Source organism: Pseudopodoces humilis, chromosome 18 (genome assembly GCF_049639895.1).
Source record: "Pseudopodoces humilis isolate 2021_Gansu_Grassland_sample_001 chromosome 18, ASM4963989v1, whole genome shotgun sequence".
In the NCBI taxonomy this organism is placed as follows: Eukaryota; Metazoa; Chordata; class Aves; order Passeriformes; family Paridae; genus Pseudopodoces; species Pseudopodoces humilis.
Window position 1 is genome coordinate 17,901,412 of NC_142217.1, and position 24,565 is coordinate 17,925,976.

A 24,565-nucleotide genomic window follows, 5' to 3' on the forward strand; every position below is an offset into this window, starting at 1 on the left:
CTTCAAAATCTGTAGAATTTTATTTCCTAGAGTGTTTGAAAATTACTCTTTGCTAATGGCTAGCTAAATGTCTTTAAACATCTTTCTAGGGGTGTGTCAAGTAGCTCAGAGCAGTCACCATCCCTTGGAGGAGAGGAGTCCCCAGTTCAGCACTCACAGACTGAGGCAGAGAGCTGTGCAGAGACAGAGTCCCAGCAAAGTAGGCAGAACTGCCTTTAAAGTAGACAGAAATCAGGTGGTATTTTGCCTATAGTATTCCCAGTGCTGATCATTTTTTTTATCTCCCTTGCCATCTACCAAGCTATCCTCTCCACTTACAGGTCAAATCTGCCTTATTTTTGAGAAATCGTTTTTTTCCTCTTTGGTAGGAGCAGCAACAAGAGTGGGAAGGTCTTTGGCACCTAAGCTAGAACTCCCTGCAATGCCCTCTTGAGGAAATCAAGAGGATTCTCATCACATGAACTTAAATATACCAACCTCATACAACAAAACAAGTGAAGCCACCTTCCAGCAAAGAGCAAGAAATGGCAATTTCTGGCAGATCCATCCAGAGCAGTGATAGCATATTATTCTTCAGTGCAGTTTCTATGCTCAAAAGAACATCTCGCTGTGACTGAGACAGTGTCAGATACTTCCATGGCACAAATACACTTCCCAAAGATTTTGTGCTGAACCCCGAGTTGGGCAGCTCTGTGGCAGGATACCCTCACCCCTCACCAACCACATGAGCATGTGGCTTCCTGAAAAGACTGCATTTTATCTCTCACTACGTGAAGGGCTCCCGTTTTCTCTTAGTTCAGTGTACACATATCCGTATTGAACAGCACTTTGTTCACATGCTGCCTGCTTTCTCAGAGTCTTAAAACAAAATCCTTCCAGTGTGTGCTGGCAAGAGACAGGGTCCCAGCAGACCTGCAGCACCAAACACTTGGACTTTGAGATGCAGGCCAGATGGAGCAGACAGCCAGTGTTCAGACTGACAAAAAAGGGATTCTGTTAGCATCTCCTGCGGGGACTGGACAACCAGCAATCTTTGGGCCCATGAAAATTCTCTCACAGCTGGCTGTGACAGAGAGGAAAAAACTCCATTATGAATGTAGTTCCCTGAAAGTGTTCCTCCTTGCAGAAGGATACAAAGAAATCAGGTAGCTGTGAGTGCCCCTCTTGGGGTGTGCAGCAGGAGCAGGGTAGCTCAGGTCATGCTGCTTCGTCTCCTGTGACGATGGCTGAACACTGGGGATCTCCCAGGAGCTGACTGAGCCAAAACTGAAGAGAAGTGGTAAAGATGTGCTTGGGATCTAGCACAGAGGCAAGATGGAGTGGATCTGGAAGCCTGGCACAGAGCCCTGTGGATATCTGGTAGGGGTGAGGGAAGAGGAGCCCTGTGTCAGCACAGCCAGGAGTTCTGTCGGAACTGCTCTCAGTCTGCCTCAGCAGCCACCACCCCTCTGCTTGGGAGGAGGGAGAAGAGCTCCTCTTTGATAGAATTTCATTTGGTCTCTTTTGTAATCCCAGCAACAAGATGGAAGCAGATAATGTGCAATTTGTTTTAATTCAGCTTTATCTTGTCAGCCCTAGCTATAACACTGCAGCAAACATCATTCTGAAGAATAAAGATGTGATGGAGCAGGATGAGATTCTGCAAACCATATTGATTACATCACAAGTCATCACTATAAATATTTGAAGGAGAGAAAAACTCTTGATCTAAACATGTTCATGTAACAAAATGTGCTACTGAGAGTGAGTGAGAGACGGCTCTAACAGGACAGGGATGCTAGAAAGTAAAGCATTTAAGCTGCTTACCTTTCAACCTAAATACATTATAAACATCCATTAAATGGAACATTGTGGAACTTACACTGTGATAAGAGGAATAAAAAAGGCTCACTGTGCAGGAGCCTTAGAAGCATGTGAATGAAGTATGTCACAAAGGAAGCACTGTGTTCCTAATCACTACAGAGAAACTAAAGTACTTCCTACAGCTCCTTTTGGGGCCAAGAACTGCCCCAAAAGAACTGTAAAAATGAGGAAGCCTAGAATTGCTGGGTGGAGAAGGGTGCTACAACCATTACAGACAGGAGAACACCAGTGTAGCACAGCAAACTCTGCTCAGTGTTCCAGGTTTGCTGTTGTGCCAACACTTCTCACTGTGCAGGAAGCAGAGAACAGGCATGTCTGGTGATCCCTGGCCTGGGGGCCATTGGAAAAACCCTGGACTCTTGCTCTTCTTCAGAATAAAGTCAAATTCTTGGAAAAGACAATGCATGCTGTCATCACAGCAGTCAGTAGCAGCTGAGGGTTCTCACCAGGTCTGCAGAAGTGATGTACACAGCCAGTGGCTGCCCTCCCACAGCCAGCACCTGTGGCCACAAAGCCTGATTCATTCAGTCAGTTTGAATTGATCCTATTTTTATTATTTTTATGACAAATTAATCGTGAGGCAATTTTTTCCTCTGTTTAAACTTGGGAAGATACTGTTCAAGGACTTGTGACACTTCTCTCTCTGACAACTTTATTGGGTAATAGCCACAGATAGTGTAGGTGTGCACAGACATTCAGACCTTTTATACTATGTGTGTTCCCATAAAAATTATTTCGTTTAAAGCATTATTCTAGCATTGTTGTGATTATACCACAGGACCAAGCAGCCTAAAAGGCAGATGTGAACTGAAGGCAGATCAGTAATTGTCCTCCATGCCCAGAAGGGAGAAGCCAGACTGGTATCTGCCTGCAAAAGCAGACAGCATGGAAGAGGAAAGAACAGCTTTGCTCAAGTTCAATCAACAAATTATATGCAGATATCCCAACTCTCATGGGGAACAGCCATATCATATTTCCATGGCATCCTAAGCCAAATATGGCTCTTCTGTCACTCAAGGCACATTCTGCCCATGACAGTGTCCCTGACACAAGCTGTGGAAGTGCCCAGGCAGACAGTACTGGGGCTGCCCTTCAGTACGGCATAGCCAGAGCTCATGGCCCTCTGAGGCCTCTGGTACCTCATCCCTGCCCCAGATCTCCTAAAACAGTGTCCAAGAACATGGTGTGCTGCTGCTGTGAGCACCTACTCATGCAGACAGCAAGTTCTGTTCATGGCACAGCTTCACAAGGTGATCACTGAGGGCTCTTCTATTGTTTAGAATGTTTTAAAAGACTCCAATGTGTGCAGCTTGGAGGGGTTTTGATCTGGCTGTTTGTAAAGCAAAGGACAGTCCCGCTTAAAACCAAAACTGAAGGTATAATTTATGATATTACCATCCCTGCTATTCTAATTCCAAAGGAGAAACTGTGTTGTTGTTAATTCGTTAGCCTGTACCACTACCATTAGTTAATTCTCACACACCAGTTCTAACTGGATATCAGATAATTTAAAGATTTGATTGTTTTTTATTTTGTCAGCAGTTTCAGAACCCCATCTAGCCAGAAGTGAAAAAGTTTAAATGTTCTGCCAGGTATGGAAGGCTCAGGTAGGCACTGGTAAGGGAAGATAATGAGGAAGATCATTGATGATTGCAAAAACAAAGAACAGATGTTCCACATATTAAGGAGCTGTTAAACGTCATTCCAGTGACTTGTGGCAGTGGCACACTCAAATGACAAAGATTACCTGTTCAAGCAAGGTCACTTCTGCTTCAACATAATTGGTTATACCAGGATTGATAAAGAAGAAAAAATAAACCTGGCAATGAAGCATCATTACCTCATCACAAGATTATCTCCTTGAGTTCAGGCTTCCCCAAAATCCCAGAAGAGTCCAGTTCATACACAACACAAGATTTTGTTCCTTCCTTTTCTGTGATACAGATATTCCTCTTAGTTCCCATCATTTTAGAATCTTCTTTGCTTTTAATCTTAGGGTTTTTTTTAATAGGAATTCATTTTGTGAATTATGTGACACTTCATTATGGCAGCCCCATGCTAGTAGATTTAATAATTCATATCTGCATTGGTCACTTTTAATTGAAACTATACATTCCAGGGGTGCCCCACGACTTTGTATTCTTGTGAGCCAGGAACAGATTTGGCTTTCCCCAGTGATCTTCTGTTGCATTACCAATCCACAGGGACTACACCTGTCAAGATTCCAAATATGCCTTGGAAAAAGAGTGAAGATCTCTTCACAATGATCTTGAGAAGATTACAAAGGAGACTGGATGTGAAGAGTGAAACCCAACAGACTGCTTCTAGAGCAAGACATAACAGACCCATTACCACAAGACAGCAATAAGTGCCCAGATATGTTTGGAACACTGTGGATGCTAAATGCAAAAGCAAGCAGGAAACAGCCTGTGTGAAACTAAATCACACAGGCTTCTCATTCTGGCCTGAGAAAGCATAAGAAAGAATCCAAATAATCCTTGGTAAAGGACAACAATCTGCAGGTGTTGTTTAGTCAAGGGGTGGTGTTCCACTTAACCAATGATGATGATGATGTGTTGCTTTAATGACCAATGAGTTTTACCTCTTGGACCGTCTCGAACATGTGTATAAAAGAAGATTAAGAATAATAAACATTGCTCTCTTAGACAATGAAGCTAAGGGAGTCAGTGTTGTGCTTATCACCGTTGCTAATACAGTGTGACAGAACACAGCCTGTACAATGCCAGAGCAGCAGGGCTGTAACCTGCCCTTAGAGCCCTTAGAATTGTCCATCAAGGCACACCACAGAGGCAATGGTAACGGTAATGCTGGTACCAGCTCATCACACCAGAAGAGCAAATGCAAGTGACAAAACAGACTGAACAGGCTGTATTTCTAGTTGAATTCATAAATTATTACTATTATAATTATTACTATATATACATATATATATATTACTATTATTATTATTATTATTTCATTTACAAAACAATTTTTGCAATCTGTCAGCCTTTGCATACAGCATTAGTGTTGGTGTGGATCAAGTTACCCCCACCTGAAACAGGAAGAAGCAGCTGTATGCAGCTGGTAAGTCAGGGAGGGACAGAGCAAGGATATCCTCTCCACCCATCTCCATATCATCTCCATCTGCAGCAGAGCCTCAGACACAGTGTAAGGCACTGTAGTCACAGCCAGCCTGGACATGCACCTCACAGCCTGACCCACCAGGGAAGAGGAACAAGAAGGAACAAGAAGGCCCAATGGCAGTGACTGGTCAGCACTCTGCAAATTGGCTCCATCCAGAGCTTGGAACTTCTGCTGCTGTAGGACACACACCAGCAGCATTCATGCATTTTCTGATCACAGATCCACCTGGGTAAGTGCACCTAGCTGTCCGGCCTGTGAGGTCAGAGCAACTGCAGGGTTAAAATAACAAAACCCAAGCTGACAGTGCTGTAGGCACAGTGCCCTTGCACATGCTGGGATCACCTGCCACCATGGCACTCAAATGGCACTGGCCAGAGCTTTACCACAGAAGGAGAAGCACTTTCATCTTGTATAAGCTGTTTTAATATCAGCTGTCAGGTGGACTTTGTTATGAAGCAGAGCAACAGGATTTGACTTAAAGGAGCAATTTGAAGGGGTCACGGTGGTCCTCAAGAAATAAGGATACCCATGTATGATCAAGGGCAAAAATGAGACCACTGGGTCTCATCTTTGATCTCAGAAACAGCACTCCTATAAAGACAAACCATCACATGGTACTTTACAGGTTTTTCTACACCATCTCTCCACAGTCTCTGAAACCTGGAAAGGCAAAGAGGCCCAACTACAGAGGGATAAGATAGAGAGCTCTGAGCTGTCAAGCACCCAGTCCTCTTTATAAAGACATTTCTGATGCCAAGTGGCATATTCAGTGGAATTTGGCAACAGGCATACCAAAACACAGATTCAAGATGAAAGACAACAAGCAGTAAGAGAAAATAGCTTGTCAGAAAGCAAGTGCCAATCTGCATTCATCCTGTACTGTGAAAGCTCATCTGAACCAGCAAGTGCTAGGCTGTGCAGGTGCCAAACATGCTCACAATTCCTCATGGACACAGGTATGCAAAGGGCTTAGGTCTGTCACTATGATATATCCTCCACAGTCACACAGGGGTAACCCAGCAGTGTAACATGCTTGTTCTGGCCAAACCAGCCATGCTAAAGCCTGCTCAGCACAAGCATCTGCAGTGTGCTGTGCAATTAGCCTGTGCTGTGGAGCCTCATAAAAACTCCTGCATGCCAGGCATGGCAGTGTGGTGAAGGTTCAGAGAGTGGAGCAGAGGCCCTTGAACAAATAAAAGCAGCAGGAAACAATGAGACGACAGACTGGAATGAGCTTCACAGTCCCTGTCTTTGAGGTAAAACCTCATGCCTTTATAAGAGAAGCATTTTTTCCTGACAGGCAGCCTAATGTCTGTACAGATTCTCAGCACAACAGATCCTAGTTTTACTCCTTGTGACTGTAGTGAGTTTTGTTTTACCCTTGAACTCTGTGATTTCTCTTGAAACAATTTTTCCTTTCCATAACCATCATGTGCCTTGGGGCAAGGCTTCTAGCAAAAAAAAATGCTTATTATTGAAAACAGAGAAGTTCACAAAATTGACTTCAAGCAGTTCAGACAACAAAGGCAGATGACATATTTGCTGCAAATTCCAAAGAGAGAAAGGTACTGCTTTTATGGTAACAGGAACACCTGAACAAGACATTTATAGTTCCTTTAATCATAATTATAGAAGTTGTCCTTCTCTTTCCCTGAAATGAATGAACACATTGGTAGTTGGTTCTCAAACTCTCCCTAGCTAAATTAGAATTGCTTTTGACTGGACTTCAAACCAGACTGATGAAAGCCTGTGTTTTCCTTTTGCTATTGCTCTAGTAAAAACATAATGACCAGGGATGCTCTTCTTGGCACAGGAATTTGCTCTGCATAAAAGGTTATAAACCATCCCACACTGAGCTTATCTAAAGAGAAAGCTGCATAAGATGAGCCAGATGGCCCTACCCTGCAACCCTCACTTGGTCCTGAGGGAAATGTACTGTAACCTGAGGTCTTTCCCAGCTTTTACTTTGGTTACTTTGAAAGGGACACATTTTTGCCCTGAGTCATGAAGAATATACTCCTATCTATAATGGCAGAACTGTCTCTGTCCAGCATGGGGGAGATTTTTGTCATCTTCTCCTAGAAGACAGTTCGTCAGAGTCCCTCCACTGCCAGAACCTTGCCATGTAACCCCAACACAGGACAATGCAGTCCGTTCCACCTATTCCTCTGCTCCTCCTAGCCCCTGCACAGGTCATGGAGAAGAGCATGGAACCCATAAGATAAACAAAGGGGCTAAGAATCCAGATCACATTGGATTAGTGCCTTTAACTGATACACACACCTTTGGCACTAGCTCCCTTGTCATCTAACTCCAGCAGGTATTTATTAATGAAACCCTCCTGACTGTTGATTCATTTGATTGTTAAAGCTTGTGTAACTCATGCTGTTATTATTCATTCTTATTAATGTTCACAACTCAGCCTCTCTCTTTCCAATATGCTCCACAGAGGAAATCGAAGGCTGAAGCCAATTGCTGCAGTAAATGAGTGATGGAGATGCTAGAGGACAGCAGTCCCCTTGCTCTGGGACTGAGGCAAATTTGGGGAAATATATTAATCTTCAAGCACAGGGACTACAAAATGAATGCCTGTTTCAAGTGGGTTCTCTGGTGTGTGCTCACCGCTTGCTCAGTTAAGTCACCAGGGAGCATCACCCAAACAAAATTGTCTGTGCACAGGACCAGGCCAGAGTCTGACCTGTGTGCAGAAACAGGTCTAGACAGGTTCAACACAACAACTGAGACAGATGCTACAGGCCACATGCAAAACCTTGCAGAAAACACATCTCTATGTGATGGCAAGTACTGAGGAAAAGCAGAGCTGGATAACCTCTAGACATTCTCTCCACTCCTTTGCAACTGCTTATTCCTCACCCAAAGCATAGGACAACACCAGAAGGACACAGCTGGTGGTATCCCAGACCTCAGGAGGGCAACACCCCAATGTGCTGTGTCGGGGTGAAGAGCATGCTGCTTGCTTCAGCATGTCCCCTCTCCTCCCCTTTTGCAAGCCTCCTTCACCCTTTTTCTCACAACCTCTTAGCTACACAAATGTTTGCCCATTCTTGCATCACACATAAACCCCGCAGGCCTGGATGGTCCTGCTCCTGCCTGTCTGGTAGTTGGAATGCTTCTAAATCTTCAGCAGTGCTCTTATACCAGCTTTCCAGAGCAATGCATTTGTTCATGTCATATCTTTGGAGTCTACAGAGCCATCACATACCATATTCAAACCATATTCATCTCAAACAGAGAATTCTGAAAAGCAAGAGGAAATAAAAGAGAGTTTAATACAGCTTTACTAAAATGGAATTTGCCAAAGACTCACAGAAAAATGGATTTAATTAGGGCTGCTAATGGGAAACAGTTTGTTCCTGTGATTTAAAACAGAAGTTAGATAATGCCTGTAATTCCAACATTTTTAAATTATATATAGGGGGATATTTCTCATTTCTACCTTAATTATAAAAATCCATCTTTATTAATCACAATTTTAAGGCAAATAAAGCAAAGGCAGTAAAAATAATGTTTTAGTTAATAATACTTTTAAGAACTTGCCAAAGAAGCAAAAGAAACTTCAGCATGGATAAAACAGACTTAACATGGTAAATCATAGTTGCAGGCAGTCCTCTGGATGCTACCTGAGGACAGCATAACAAGGTTAATTTTTTTACTTGGGAATATGTATGTAAAGGAAGGTGTTCTGTTACAAGAAATGAATCCAGGTGTAGTTTTTAGGGAATAATGGGAATGTCCTCCATTTAATTTCACAGCTAGTAGGTCTATCAAAGTTGCAGGCATTAGCTGGCCTGACATGATTCAGCTAATAATCCCAAATCCTAGAATTTTCTGCTACCCATTCTTACACTGACTACTGTAAGATTTTCTGAATTGCCTACAAATTATTTGTCCAGATTAGAGGAAATAAAATTATAGATCTGTGAGCCTCTTCTGCAGCCTTTGGTTTTATTTAAAACTAACAAATGTTGATTTTGTGGAATTTCTCCTGTTAGCTGGCTCTGACCACATGATCTAAGTAAATGAGTCCCAGCATTGTAAAGCACTGAATAATTTAATTACAAGTAGCCCAGACAACTGATAAGCAAGCTGGGCCTAGCTGATGTCACTGATGCAGATTCTTCACCAACCATACTGCATTTTAATATTATACCTTGATTCAGAGCAGAATCAATGAGTGAAGTTCAAATGTGGCACATTTCCTATTTCTCTGACAACTTATTTCATGGATCACAGGGAGCAAAGTATAGCTGCTTATTCAACAGAGGAAAGAATGAATCAATTTTCATTCTTTAACACACTGTGTGACCTATTCTCTTATGCTGTATCCTTTACAATGGCTTCAGTCTCTCCAAGACCTTCAAATTTGTTGGATAGAGAAAATTTAAAATAATGACAAAATGCCATGCCCTGGGTCTGCTTCCAACTGACTGACTGCTCTGCTGGTAATAAGTCCAAATGGAAGCTATTATGTCACTCAGGTTGAATTAAACAGACGAATTATAGTCCTAGATCATTAAAAATTAAACTGTCTTCTGGAAGATTTCTGTGATTTCACTCCAAGCTCCCCACAAAAAGCACTGGATGCCACAAAGCTTTTGATCCTCATGTGCTCCAGTTTCTTCCCCTACTTCGGACAGTAGGAAGGACTAGCATGGCAGGATGGCAGCAGCTGCTGACCTGCACACTGCGCTGGTCGCAGCTGCATCTGCCCCATGCAGCAGCACTGAGGCCAGCACGGGGCACCAAGGCCAGCAGGCAGACAGATACAGAGGTGCAGGGCTCCCTCCCAATCTACCATCCCAAAGACCCTGGCACACCAAGGGGATACCAGAGCTCTACTGCTCTGCTTACCCTACCAGACTCCCTGAAGATAGCTGATAATATCACAGTTCTTTAGGCATGGCCAGTTGGTCAGAATTAACACAAGGAAATGAATAATTTTTCAATTTCATTGTGACTTTTTTTTTTTTAAAGATTTAGAAATAGCCCTAGGTATTGTGGTTTTAAACACCCTCTGTGTACCATGTGTTTGTCTTCTTTTACTGTTAACCCTGGTTCACTGGTGACACTTGCATAGCTCCCGTCATTGATAATTTGGTACCAGCCTGTGCTTTTAACTGTAACCAAATTTCAGATATAAGGAAGCTTATATTCTAAAAGGAGAACAGAGCATAAGGGTGAGTGCTGTGGTCACCCTCGGCAGCCATAGGCACCCCAGAGTCAAGGCAGCAGGGCCAAGGGCAGTGGGCAGCAGCCTGGCACCAGAACAGAGGGGCAGCCAGACCCATGGTGGACCTGACAGCATGGCCTGAAGTAGAAACTCTGAAAGCAAAGAACTAAGACGCTTCTACTGGCAAAGATTTCTGGATCTCCTTTTTCAAACTCTTCCCCTGCCTCATTCTTCTTTATGACTGACCCCATGAGGTTTGCCTAGCCTTAAGACATAAAGGTAATAAATCTGGCCTTACCAGGATATCACCCAGATGAAACACACATATCACAGCCAGCTTTTATTTGCTTCTCTCTCTGCATATCCAGTAGTTCAAATCTAGGGCTTTCAAAGCAGTGGATTTGACAAATATCAGTACACGTGGGCAGACAAATTGCTTTTTCCAGTTCATAAGGTGAAACTGGGACAAGCATGGGTCACTAAATGGTTGAAGCAAATTATCTAGTCCAGACCTGTGTTTAAGCAGGCCATGAGATGTAGCAGAGGTTGCTGGTTTGATTTGTTTTCCCCTGAGAGACTAATTTTCCTTTTTTATTTTTCTGCCTTTTGTGCAGGAAGACCAAAGACCCATCACAGCTCAGGATGGCCCAGCAGTAGTAGCCATTCCACTTGCTGCTATGGTCTGGAAGCAAATAGGACAGTCAGCTTGTGAGAGCTGCTGGCTGAGCTCTGAACCCTTCAGTATCTGCCACCTCTTTTCTTACCCAGCCAGAAGTGTACTGCAGCTAAAGAAAACACCTGAACTTCCCACTGATCAGGTTTTGGCACAATTCTGGAGGACTGTAATGTGGAATGGAGGGAGCAGCCAGCAGGTATTAGACAGTCAGATGCTGAACAAGTGGATTTGGATGATGTTCACCAGATCAGCTTTGGGTGCACTAATGAGAACTGTGCATGCAGCACTGAGCACATACTGCCATAGAGGTTATGCTTGGTGTGCCTGTCACCAACCCCTGGCTATCGGAGACAAATGCCCACTATGCTCCAGTGAAGTAATGTTTACAATGGAGTTCTAACAAGACCTTTTCCCTTCATACAGTGTACAAATTAACAGTCAGCAGCCTTTGAAAAATGACCCTAATCCCTGTCCACATGGGGAGTTTGTTCCCAGTGCAAAGTGCCAGATTATGACAACAATACATACTTCAAGTGGGTGAATACGAATGAATCACAACACCCTGACAGTGCTGCTATTCCTGAGTGCTTAGAAGCTGTGTAAAACTGACAGAGCAAGATTAATACAGCACTGAGATGTTACTATGCATGGCTGGTCAGGAGAATCCAGACTTACTTGCCATTACAGATGGGTTAATTCTAAAGGCTGCATTTGATTCTGAGCCATAGTTGCTCTCTGAGGAATTAGGGAAGGCTCAATCACATGAAGGACTGAATCGCAGGTGATAGTCCCATTTATGAAGAAAGCACTGGGTGATCCTAGAAACAAAGGATGTGAATTTGCCTGTTGCCTCTGTGTCCCCAAGAGCAGGCTGACTTTCCTGCACACCCCCAGAGGATCCAGACAAATGGAAGTGGATAACTTGCCTACAGCTGCAATCAGGAAGGCAGGACTGTCCCCAGCTAGAGGGATCACCAACACACGCCAAATATTCACTAGTCCATTTTCATAGTATAAACATCACAAGGTGCCAGGGAAATTATTTGCTATCAGGCTGACAGAGGAAGGCCAGTGTAATCCCAGGATCACATGTGGCTTTTTACCAGGAATCCTGTGGAGCCCAGATGCACTCAGGATTTCAACAGACTTCTGAGACACGCCTGGAGTGCAACCTCATCTGCTAGTTCAGAGCAGTGATCGAACACAGACGCTGCTCCAGAAGGACTCTGATCATGATCTCAACTACTCCTCACCTTGTCTGCTACAGGCTTTTCAGAAGCGTCTGCTAATGGCTGTGGCCAAAAAGAGGCTCCAAGTCAGCCAGCCTCCTATGCCTCAAGGAGCTTACTCTCAGATTGCTTCCATGGTGGTGCTGAGGGTCCTTCCATGGCTTGTCACTGCCAGTACCCAACAGCAGCACACCCCAAGCTCAAGAGGATCCCCAGCAAGGGAGTCCCTGTGTCTCAGTTACTTCTGCCCATCCACCTGCAGTGCTGTGGCATGTCCCCTACACCTGCAGTATCAGGTAGGCTATGTCATCAAAGAAGGCTTGGCCTGCAGCAGCAGGCAAAGGTCTCTTATTGCCCAAGACTTGACACAGCTGCACCTTGGACGCACTTCAATTTAAATGCAATCAAGGACAGACCTTCCCTGTCCTCAAAAGAGACAGAGCATGTGTCTTTTACATGTACCTCTTTCCAAGAGTAGAGATTTCAGATGACAATGATGTTGCAGTACATTATCCTGGTGAAATCATAGTTGCAGTGATGTCAGGATGGTCTCTGAGCCTCTTACCCCAGGCACCCTCCTCCCCAGGAGGAGCTGGTTTCTGTAATTACAAAGTGGAGTCGTATTAGAGGAAAACTAATCAGCTTGCTGAATGCCAACCAATTAAATATTAATCTAACTATTGTGAACACAAAAATATTAATCTTCAGATATTTTCTGGCACATGTGTCAAAATCAGAGTGGAACTAAAGCTTTATTCATTTTTCTATTATCAACTTAGATAAAAACACTCAGAAAAATGGGCAATGATACGCATAAACCACTCAGCACAGATAATTACAGAGTAAGTTTAGGCAGCTAATCACTTCTAGAATATGCTTCAGATCAAGATAACTCTGGCTTGTTTCCTTGCCTTCTTAAATCAGGCAGATTCTCAGCTTTGCCTAATGGCATGGAGCTCTCAGAGTCAGCATCTTTACTAAACAATAGGGCTGTCTCGCAGGCATGCTTATCCCACCAGTCAGCAGCAGGACTGGGAGATGGTGTCCCCACATCAGGAGAGCAATAGTGGCAGCTGAAGCAGGCAGTGGGTAGGGCAGGGACAGTGGGAGGAAGGCAGGGCAGAGCAGAGAGACAAAGAGCCACAAGCAAGGACATGTTGAAGAAGGATGAGCGGCTGCAGCGGCAACAGTGGGACAAGAAGACCAACTGAGGGAAGAGGTAACCTTGCAGGAGGCCATTCCCTGCAGGATACCAGCTCTGGCCTTCATGGCATTCACAATGAGGGATTCTTGGGGCTGCCCAGGAGCAGCTCCTGCACAGCACTTGCACCCACCCTGCCCATTGCCACCAGCCATGGTCAGAGGAAGGAACCGTACTGACACCAATGAATTCTCCTTTGGGGGAATCACTGGGGGCAAGAGGCGATTTTCCACAGCTCTTCCTCCAGCATGTCAGGCCCAACATTCCCAGGACTGCAAGTCCATGAGCTTTACACAACAAAGGCCTGAGTGCTGCCGGCAGCCAAGGCAGTGAGCAGGAAGGCGAGCTCCTGCTGGCTGTGGGACAGGTACCATGGATGCACCAGGGACAGCGGAGGGGGCACACCCAAGCCAGAACACATTCAGCTGCACTCTGCATAATCTGCACTTGCCAGTACCTCACCACTGCATTTTCTTTATTCAGAATGGAAAAAACTTCCCCTTTATACTTCAAGTCAGTAACCCTTACTTTCTCAATTTACACAGGAGTTTACCTTGGAACTAGGGAATTATTTTTATAACGGCATTCATGGATATTCTCTCTTCTCCTTAATTATTAATTTTGCTGCAGTAAAAAAGGGTGTTTAGGAATTCCATCAATATCAACAAAACTTTTGCATTAAAGTACTGAACTAAAGATCTTCTACTGAAGAAGCAACATTCACTTTTGCTTTATTTAAAGGAATTAAAGGATAACTACACTTCTATGGATGCTCTTGTGCAGCTTCTTAAATTCAAAAGCCTGCCAGAAATTATGCCTGACTTACTAGCTGCTTTATTATACCAATCCTAAAAGATATGAGTGGAGTGAAATAAATTGGGAGTTTCAAGAGCCCACAGGCCCTTCAGCAAGACACAGACCTTCAGAGATGACAGCAGCTCTGTTAGTTAACTGGTGCTCAGTATACTGCTTTGAAATGCCAGTGTCTCTTCCTGTTAAGAATTGTGCACCAGCTGAACCCTTCAGTGATGTCACAGAATGCTGTGCTTGGCAGGCTCTGTTCATAGCAGTGCTAGAGCTGCTTTGGAGACAAATGAAGAAATTCCATATTTACTTCCTTTAGCACATTCTATGTCCATCCTTTCTTTGGTCATAATGATGAGCTTGCATTGTGTGGAATGCTGAGCTGTACTATTTCTCATCCTTAAGATCCCCATCAGGTAGAATGCTATGGGGAAGTGCCAGCCATGGATTTTTCAGAGTGGTCCCCGCGATTTGTCTCACCGTTGAAAATGCATCTCTCTAGAGATACACAAACTAAAGCAGCAGCTGTTCCTGGGGATTACATATTCCAAAGTACATATTCCCAGCTATTTATAAATTACATTGCTAAACAGGAATTGCCAGAGTTTCTTCTTCCACCAGTGTTTTTCATTCTGATCCAGTCCGACCCTGACAAACAGTAACTTCCCTGAAAAAGGCATAGTCTCTTCTGTTTTCTAAATAATCAGCAATCTTTCTTTCATCTTGATTTAAGAAACTGACGATCTTGAGGTGTATTCTGCTTAGGATCCCAAGGGCTTGGCACAATATGCTGACAGAAGCCAGTGAATTATTCCAGCTGGGCCTAAAAACAACTCAAGCTTTTGTCAATATAAACCAAAAATGACCATGCTCTCATTCTGGGAGAAACTGCAGTATTAGAAAGCATAGGTTTGACAAGACAAGCTAAAACCTATACTTTTCAGATTCCAGCAGGTCTATTATTAATTATTTAACAACATGTTTTCTTATAGTGTCTTTGTGCCTTTAATTTTCAATTCCCTTAATGCTAGGAGGATCTCTGCTGGCAACACATAAATTATTAACAGAGTTAAAACAATATTTGTTTTCCCCCAAATACATTTTTGAATGCTGTCCTCATACCAGTTAGGTTTTTCTGAAACTTTAATGAAGGTCTCTGATTTCCTCCAGACTCATGGCTGAGGCACAGGCTTGGCTGGGCCTTTGATTTGGCTGTGGGAGCACATGTGGCACCACCACATCCTCACACTGTTCATCCCACTGGGGCTGAGGGAGTGATCAAGCAAAACAGCTGTGACGAGGCAGGAGAAACGACAGCATGTCTGTAATGGGAAATTCAGTTGCTGAGTTCAGAGGCTGGAATACTTTCCTCCTAACAAAGAAATATACAGTGCAGCTCCTTTAATCTACAAGAGAGCCATTTTGATTCAGCAAAGGGATACTTGAAACATCATGGGTTTAAGAATTTTATGCAATCTCAGCCACTTCTCTCTCCGCCAGGGAGCATATAAAAAATTAAAACCCCAAATATTGCTTCTTGCTCTTCTAGGCCCTAATTACAAATACATTTTCAAAAGGAGGAGCCAGCTTAAGCCTAATATTGTGCAAAATCTCATACTTTCAATACAGTCTTCACTTGATGTGGATTGGTAATTGGAGCTGTAGAATCAATTTTTCCCACACTTGAAACACTCAAATGAGTATGAAATGTGTTGCATTTGTTCCATGCACGTTTACAGTTCTGCACTTTGCTTGGAGTGGAATGATCATTCTGATGTATTTTTTATAACAGAGCAACATTTCCTCAGACTTTGATGTTTCATGTGCAGAGCTATTATAACCATTTGCCATTTAAGTGCATGATCCATGGCTAATCTCCAAAGCTTTGATGCATGCAATAATTATTATTATTGATGTCATTGCACCATATTTAAAATATGAACATCTCATTATAAGCCTAAAGCTAACAGAAAAGAAAGGCAACCATTCCACACCAAGACTGGAAATTCCCTGTTGGAAAACATCTGAAGGGGTGTAAGATGTCATTCCACAGGCTCCAGTGGGGCACTGACTGTGAGTGCAAGGGTTCTGAGAGCAGAAGGGTGATGCAAAGTGTGTGCTGGCCTCTCCACTGAGAGCAGCTCTGGAAAAATGAGAACTGGGGTCTCCAGATCATATATTCTGACAATCGGTTTTTGAACTTTGATCCTGAACTCAGGAATATGGCATGTTTCAGCAGCTTCTGCACCTAGGCCTCTGAGTAATTTTATCTGTACCCTGTGTCACTGGCATTCTGGAGACCAATATTCATTCCAACCACAGTTTCCAGACCTGACTAAGCAGAACACCTGGAAGCACCTCAGAGCTCTCTCCCACCTTTTTATGTAATCTGGGTCTGAATAGATTATTAATTGGGACATTGTCATGACTGTTTTCAATGAGGACTGAAAATGTGTGTGCCTGTATTAACACTTTCAACTGGCTAAAATGTACCTTAAAGGTGTCTAATTACACTGAAACAAACTGGATTAATGTATTTAGTTAATGGTCCATTTATGCTACTGGCAGCTGTTTCTGGAAAGTCAAATTAACAACTCTGAACATCTGACTAATAGGAAAAACATTGTACTTTGATTGTACATGAATGTTAATGGTTAATACATTTTCAAAGCTTCTGTATCAAAAATTAAATCAATATTTCCTTTAACCACCTTAGCATAATGCCGTAACTGTGGAAAAACTTACTAGAAAATAATGACAGAAAATAAACTAATATCTTCAGCCTAAAAAGTCACATGGGTCTGAATGCACTAGAAATAGTCTGTCTGGAGCATATAGGACAAGATTAGTTTGATTCTGAAAGGTGGAAGGCTGAAGCTGCTAAGGTCAGCCTGTGCCCAGGGATACCTGGGATCATTCTGCAGCACAGTCTGGCTTACACAGCAGCTGACACCAAGCTAATGCTGTCACCCTGCCAACCCTTACAGATGGAGGTGTGCCACCAACAAAACTGTGGCTCCTGCAAGCCAAGCTGAGCACAAGGACCAGCATGTCCAGCCAGGGTCTGCCCTTGTGCTGCTGTGTAGCGAGACCACCTTTCCACACTTCCATAAGAGGTGCTAACTATAGCTGCCTCTGCCTTGCTCAGGCTCCACCGGTTGATCTGGCATGTTAAATCTGAGAAGAAATTTCACTGACTTTATTACCTATGGACAGTGTTTTACATGGCAAGATCAAGAGAGAGAACACAAAGAGTGATGAGCTGAAAAAGAGAACAAGAACAAAAGGCCAGCAAGGGCAGATGTAAGGATTGGGGGCCGAGGGTATGTGAAAGCATCAGCAGTTAGGGAAGAGAAGAAGCACTTTGGAGGCATAAGGCAATTATGCACAAAGACACTCACTGTCCATTGCCTGGATGTCTCATTGTTCCCCCCAGCCTTACTCAAACCATTACAACCAGAGCTGTGCCTTCTATTGCCTCTATCTCTTCAGAAGTGCTTGTGGTTGCCCTGATCACATGAATCTGACCTGCTCTGTCTGTAGAACCCCTTCTCCCTGGGTCTCTAGGCACGTGGACAGCTGCTGGCAATTCAGGAACTGAGACAGGCTATGCAAACAGGCTGCCAAAATTGCTCCCAAAGACATTGGATGTAGTTGACAATCTGGAAGAAAATATGAATCCATGCAGAGAAGTGAAACCAGAACTCTATACAGGTCCTGACCAAGGAAAATCTCTTTCTGGAAGGCAGAAATTCCTTTATTTGCCTCCAAAGGCAGAGCTCTGCCCAGGTCCTGGAGACCTGACTGAGCACCCTAGTCCTCCCAGTATCCATTGCCCCCTCCTCAACTGCTTTTAAGATGATCACTTTACATGTCCTTCCTTTTCTTTTTAGTAATCTAACAAACTAGAGAGATTGTCATTGTCACAGCTGGTCCACCTGTGCCGTACTGTCATCTCATCCCAGGGCACAAACCAGGGAAATACAAATGCAATTCATTCCTGGATTAACACTGCCTAATGTCCATGCCTGACAAACTGACAGCAGAGAAGACAGACATGAAAAGAGCTTTCTTTACAGATTACCTTATCATCTTTACAGTTAGTATGGTTCCAGTGGCAAAAATTACTGAATTTTGCAGTTCCATCTTGTAGGTAGTACTGCTGCTTCCTTCATCTAACATTGAGGAAAATTAGAAAGTTTGACTTACACCCAAGCAAAAGATCGGATTTCTCCTTTTACCAGCATGCACAGCACAAAAATAAGGTGAGTGCAGGGAACCAGACTCACAGCTGGTGTAAATGATATTAGCCCCACTTGTCTGTGAGGTGGCTCACTGTGGAGCTATCCTGGTGCCACAAAAAGGCTTTGGCAGAGCTCATGTATTTCTATTTCACTACTGAAACAAATGAGCTGAATGCAGCATCTTGATCTTTAGCTGGTGACAAGACACCTAACATGCTTCAGCAAGATGACACAGAGCTCCCAGATGTCATTATCACCCGTCAGGGCACTTCATCTTGTTTCCTCAACATAGATCCTTTGTAAAACTTCATTGTGAAGGAGAGACCAAGTTAATCTGGAACTGAATTAGGCATTTCATTCCACAGTACAGCAGCACAGGTCAGAAAGTACTAGGAAGGAGGTTAAGCAAATGCACAATTTCTCTGTCAAGCCCAAGTGCCTCTCCAGAAGACCTTGAGGCCACAGTCCTTCTGCTGGGAACAGCCACCTCACAGAAGCCCTCCTTGGCTGCCAGGCCACTTCCCAGACTGACATTTGCCTATTGGTGAGACAACTGCAAAGTCTAATCACAGTTTTAAAATTACATGACTTAAGCATTATATACAGCAAGTTCTGAATGCAGGAGATCAGTAAGCAAGCCTGGCCTGCATTCCCTTCATTTTGAACCTGGCCAAGAGACCCTCAGAGCTGTATGTAAGGATGACACAGTCACCTGAGCAAATCTGCAAAAGAACCTCTGGGATATTTAAGAATTCAGGTGAAAATATAGCACAGAACAGTCTTACTTTAATGTAGGTTGCCAGTTACCATTTACCATTACCATTCATAATTCAGGCTGAAATAAAACAGAAGCATCAATTGGGTGCATTTTCCATTAAAATATGATCATGTATCTAAACTTGGTTGTGGTGGTTTGACCCCAGCTGGAGGCCAGGAGCCCACCTGCTTGGTCACTCCCCTCCACAAGTAGACAGGGAACAGAAATTATAACAAAAGGCTCATGAATTTTTATATGGGTAAGGAGAGGTCACTCACACATTAATGTCACAGGCAAAAAAGACTCATCTTGAAGAAACTAACTGAATTTATTACCAATCAAAATCAGAGCAGAATAATGGGAAGCAAAAAAAATCCTAAAAATACATTTGCTCCACCATTCCCTCCTTCATGGGCTCAACTTTATTCCCAATTCTTCACCTTCTCCACTTAGCAGTGCAGGGTTATGGGGAATGTGGATTACTATTAGTTCATCCCACATGGTTTGTGCCACTGCTTCCTTCCTCTGATTCAGCAGGCAGTCCCTCACAGGGAGACAGTCCTCCACAGACTTCTCCAGTGCGAGTCCTTGGGCTGTAGCTCTTCATGAACTGCTCCAGTGTGGGTCCCTTTCCAAGAGGTCAGCCCTTCAGGGACAGACTGTTCCAGCCTGGGTTCCCCACGGGGTCACAAGCCCTGCCAACAAACCACTTTTAGCATTGGCTCCTCTCTCCACAGGACCCTGCTCCAGCACAGGCTTCCCATGGTGCCACAGCCTTCTTTGGGCATCCACCTGCTCTGCTCTGGCATGGCATCCTCCTGAGGCTGCAGGTGGATTTCTACTGTCCCTCTGACCTCCACAGGCTGCAGGGCACAGCTGCCTCACCATGATTTTCACCACAGGCTGCAAGGAAATGCTCAGCCACCTGGAGCACATCCCCTTGCACTCCTGCAATGACATGGGCATTTGCAGAGATGTTCCTCTCGTATATTCTCACTCCTCTCTTCCCTGCCTGCAATTACCTCTGAGTAATAATTCTTTTTCTTTCTTAAATATGTTAGTTTTCCCAGAAAACTAACCTAGTGCAATCACTGCTGGGCTCAGACTTGGCCAGTGGCCTGCAGCCAGCTGCCATTGACTCTGTCGAACCTGTGAGAAACTTCTCACAGAAGTCCCTGTTACCATCCCCTGTTACCAAAACCTGGCCATGCAAACCCAGAACAATGGTGTGCAATCCCATTCTCTGGCATAACACTGGTAACACACTAACCCCAGCTGTGCATGCTTCACCTTTCCAGTGTCAGTCTTGGCTTTTTAAATTCCAATTCAAACTTAACCTCTGCAGAAAGTGGGATGAACAAGGCTTGCTCAGTACCTGTGGCAATTTGCCACTTAGTAGCTGCACAAGTCTCACTGTGCAAAGAACAAAGCAAGAGCAAGCTTCACTAAGAGGAAAGCATCACAGGAACCCATAATGAAAATTCAGTGTTGGAAATGCTCTGAATTTATTTTCACTTTTTCAGGCTTGCATTGAAAATAATCATTGTTATTACTAAACATTTGACATAATTTTAAAAGTGAATATAAATCTGAGAATAATGGTGATATTGTGCCACCTTCCCCAAGGTGAGCATCAAAGATAGAAAGCTGTGTCTTTAACTCAGAAGTCTACAGATGGCATGTAGGTGTCCACATAGCTTCTGAAGTCCGAAATGGGTCTCTAGAAAGGATCCAGGCATACTTCAGAAAGAAAGAGAAGGAAAAACATTTAAGCTGTTGCTGCCCTTGTCACTCTGTCAACAAACCAGTGAATGAGCTCAATATCTACTGTGCAAGCTTCAAATGACACATCATTTCATCATCCTCAACAAGTTACTAGATAGATTCCCTCCTTTGATTTCCATTCCAGAGAAATAGAAACTTCTTCTGAGCAATTTAACAATACAGTGGCAGAATAGGCCCTGCACAAATTCACCATAAGTCCTTATCTCCTGCCAGCCTACAGAGATGGAAGAAAATCTATGGACAAGTGACTGTGCATCCTAGTCAGCAACAACTACAGCCAGTGCACAGCAAAGTCACAGACAAAATGAAAAAAGGATGGAATGCCATATATGGAAAATTGCAATTACCTTTTCTTACTATCTGAGGTTTCTCTTTTTGCTTCTGTATCACTGTTACACATGCAGTTAGTACAAGCTCTGTTAGACCACAGGTTGCTGTAGCCAAAGACCATACACATACCCAGTGCGTGAAGCTGTCTATATAACAGAAGTTTATATCCCACTGGATATATTTCTTCTGAATACCAGAGCAGAAAACAGCAGCTGATTCCAACAGAGCAGAAAGGTAGAGTTTGTGACAGAACAGCAGTCAGACCTTCATCATATTACTGCATCTGAGTAGTGCTTGTAAAACTGTCCCTGTATCATGCCTCCAGACAGACTTCTTTTTCCCAGAGAGGCCTGAAAACATCTCAGTGCTAGGTTAACAACAGCTCTCCCCAAGAAGGCAAGAAATGAGACACCAGCACCCTTTTTGTCTACTCAGCCCTCTCTCCCTTCCTGTCTGGGATCTTTCTGGCTAACTAACTATGTAGAAGAGCGGACAACTTCTGCAATAAGCAGCCCCAAATTCTTGCAGCCGAGTTACAGAGTTGCTTATCATCTGGATACACAGAAGAAATACCTGTCCAGTATATAAATCACCTGTCATCATCCTCTCTGGAAAACTCATTATTATAATAGTCTAATCATTGTGATATCCAGTGGCATTATTCCTACCAACATTAATCCTTATTAGTTCATCTAGTTTTAATGTGCATGTCACAAGTATTTCCACATGATTTTCCAGGTTTCTTGTGAGCTTAACACCATCCTGGTTTCTGCTTCAAGGAAAAAGCTTCATTCACCACCTATAAGACAGTCAGGCACTGAAGTGCCTCGATTTGAACCTTAGGAATCCCTTCCTTAGGTCTCCCAGTGTCTTCCTCTTAGTGAAAAACATACATCATACCCCACCACCGTGCAAGTTTCCACGTTGTTATTTTGTACACATACCATAGAGCTGAGGCTGAGCTCAACATCAGTGCTCAACAGGTAGTAACAACCTGTCCACAACACTGGAGTCACAAAGTCCATCCAATATGTGGGGTCAGTCTTTCAAAGGGAGGGAGGTGCTGGGGTTTCATGTTCTGCTTTTCTGTGTCTGCGCTCTCCCCTGGGCAGCAGTGTGGGACTAGCCTGCAGGCAGGTCCCCCGGTACCAGACACTGGTGTCAGTCTGCAGCAGGCTGCACAACCTCTACCAGAGGCAAATTCTCCTGTAAGAACAGGAGTGGGGATCACTCTGCTCAGACCCGGCATCTCATCACAGAGCCAAGAGTTTTACTACCAATTCCTTCAATGCTGTTTTACGTTTCACTAGCTCTGCCTTAAACATGGCTGGAATGTAAAGCAGAACTCCAGGCGAGAAGCATCAGCTAACCCATGCTGCCCTCCTCAGGAGCCGAGCGCAGCCTGCACAGGGAATGATGGGCTGCTTTGCATAAACAGGCACACCAAGAATTTCATTTTTGTGAAGCTAAAGAGCTTCTCAAAAGAAAGGGCCTCTTCTACAGCACTGAACACGTTCGTCTTCAGCTGAAGCTCAAGGAGCAAGAATAAGCCTTTCTTCGGGACAGACACGCACTCAGGAAATGCAAAGGGAGACAAAAGAGCGGGTGCTGCATTAGTGGCAGCAGCAACACCCTCTGGGTACACCTGGTGGGGCAAAGAGCAGGATGGAGATGAAAGGTAGCAAAACCCATACTCACATCCTTATGCAGGGGACAGCACACAAACGGGGATTCCTCCGTAGCACATGCCATCGCGCCCACACCACAATGAGCTCCGCTGCTCAATCACAGTCACAAACTCAAAACACTGGCACCGCCCAGTTCTGACAGAGAACTTTATAGCCCAGAAAGCAAAACGTCCAGAGACAAAGCAATCGGTCCACGTACTGACAGGAATGTGTTTCCCAGAACCAAAAGGGGCTTATCCAGTCATAAACTCCTGAAGGGGAAAAGGGGCAAGTATCAAACAACAGGGACATAGCAATCAAAATAAAAACATCAATGAATCACCTGAAGTGGGAACAAGGAGGATTTAAGCATCACATCAGTATGGGAAAAAACAGAAAGTCATTGAGAGAATTCCAGCTGGTTATGTTTTATCGAAGAGCTAGAATTCAGCACAAGGCTGTGTTTGAAAGATGCAACTCCATCTGGGAAGGTCATGGTCTGGCATGTGCCACAAAGGGCTGCCAAGAATGGTGTCACAGTAAAAGGTCTTCAGCTTGTTCCTGTGGCATGAGAGGAAAAAGCTAGAGGAATCAACCCAAAGCAGCTATCTGGAGGCAAGCTGTGGCACATGTCCAAGATTATGTTTATAGTCCAATGATGTTTTATTCTTTTGCTCTCATCTACCATCCAGGGACATCTTTGCATTTTGCTTTTATCACCAAAGACAATTCTCATCCTAGTCCATCTAGAGGCTGATGAACAATGTTTCTTTATTTTTCATTTCAGAGGAACATTACTTATGTTGAACCCATTTGTCCCTAACAGAGATGTAAGATGTAGTTCCCTAGGAATTCAGAGCTTATTTAAAGTTCTTTTCCAATATCCAATTTGCCTGTTATTTATTTAGGGAGTTATTTCTGCAGGAACCTTGCAGTGAGAGGCACCTTGACTTGTTACTAGCACTGTCCATAAAGGTGGCCAGAAGTTGGGTCAGGGAGGCAGGTGGCAACATTATAGATTAAAGTAGTAATTACAACAGAGAATCCAACCTTAAAGAAAGCAAAAGTAGCAAAGTCAAGGGAGGAAAAGGAAACATAAACCAGGAAAAATACAGTGGTGTTTAGGATAATCAGAGTGCAGGAACTAGCATGTGCTCCTAGCAAGCACTTCCCAGACAAACATCACTCACTTCAGAGTGGGTCTCCTTACGCATGCTGTGATCATATATGTGGCTGGTAGTCAGGCTGGCACACCACCTCTCCAGAGGCCATCAGCCACACCTGTGCTGGCAGGAGGGCTCCTGAACCACTGTTCACCAGAAGGGTCTGCCTGCATGCAGCAGTGTGGGGCTGGTCTCTCCTAGGAGCAGACTTGCAGCCCAGACTCTGCTCTGCTGCAGACACACTGCACAGCCCTGGGCAAGCCTCTTCATCTTTCTCTGTCAGAAGCACTGGGTGACAATGACACTCCTCTCACACAGGAAAGCCATACATTTGTGACTGCTGGGACCTGCACTGAGCCTGCCTGACAGAAGAGGCTGGATAAAGTCTTGTTACCGAGCATTCCCAGGCATCCTCCCACGCAGCTCTCAGCACACATGCAGCGAGCAAAGGGGATGGATTCAGGCAGATACCAGGGGCTGAGCAGCCTCATTTGCACAGAACTTCTCT

General features: G+C 44.0%; 1 long non-coding RNA gene across 1 annotated transcript in view; it reads right to left on the reverse strand.

The window, feature by feature from the left end:
• The window catches only part of LOC106628187 (uncharacterized), an 83,628-nt gene extending 70,931 nt beyond the window's left edge, over positions 1-12,697 (reverse strand). Inside the window, exon 1 of the long non-coding RNA XR_001331470.2 lies at positions 12,569-12,697. This is a non-coding gene — a long non-coding RNA (uncharacterized LOC106628187). The remainder of the gene's footprint in view (positions 1-12,568) is intronic.
• Between the last annotated feature and the right edge of the window lie 11,868 nt (positions 12,698-24,565).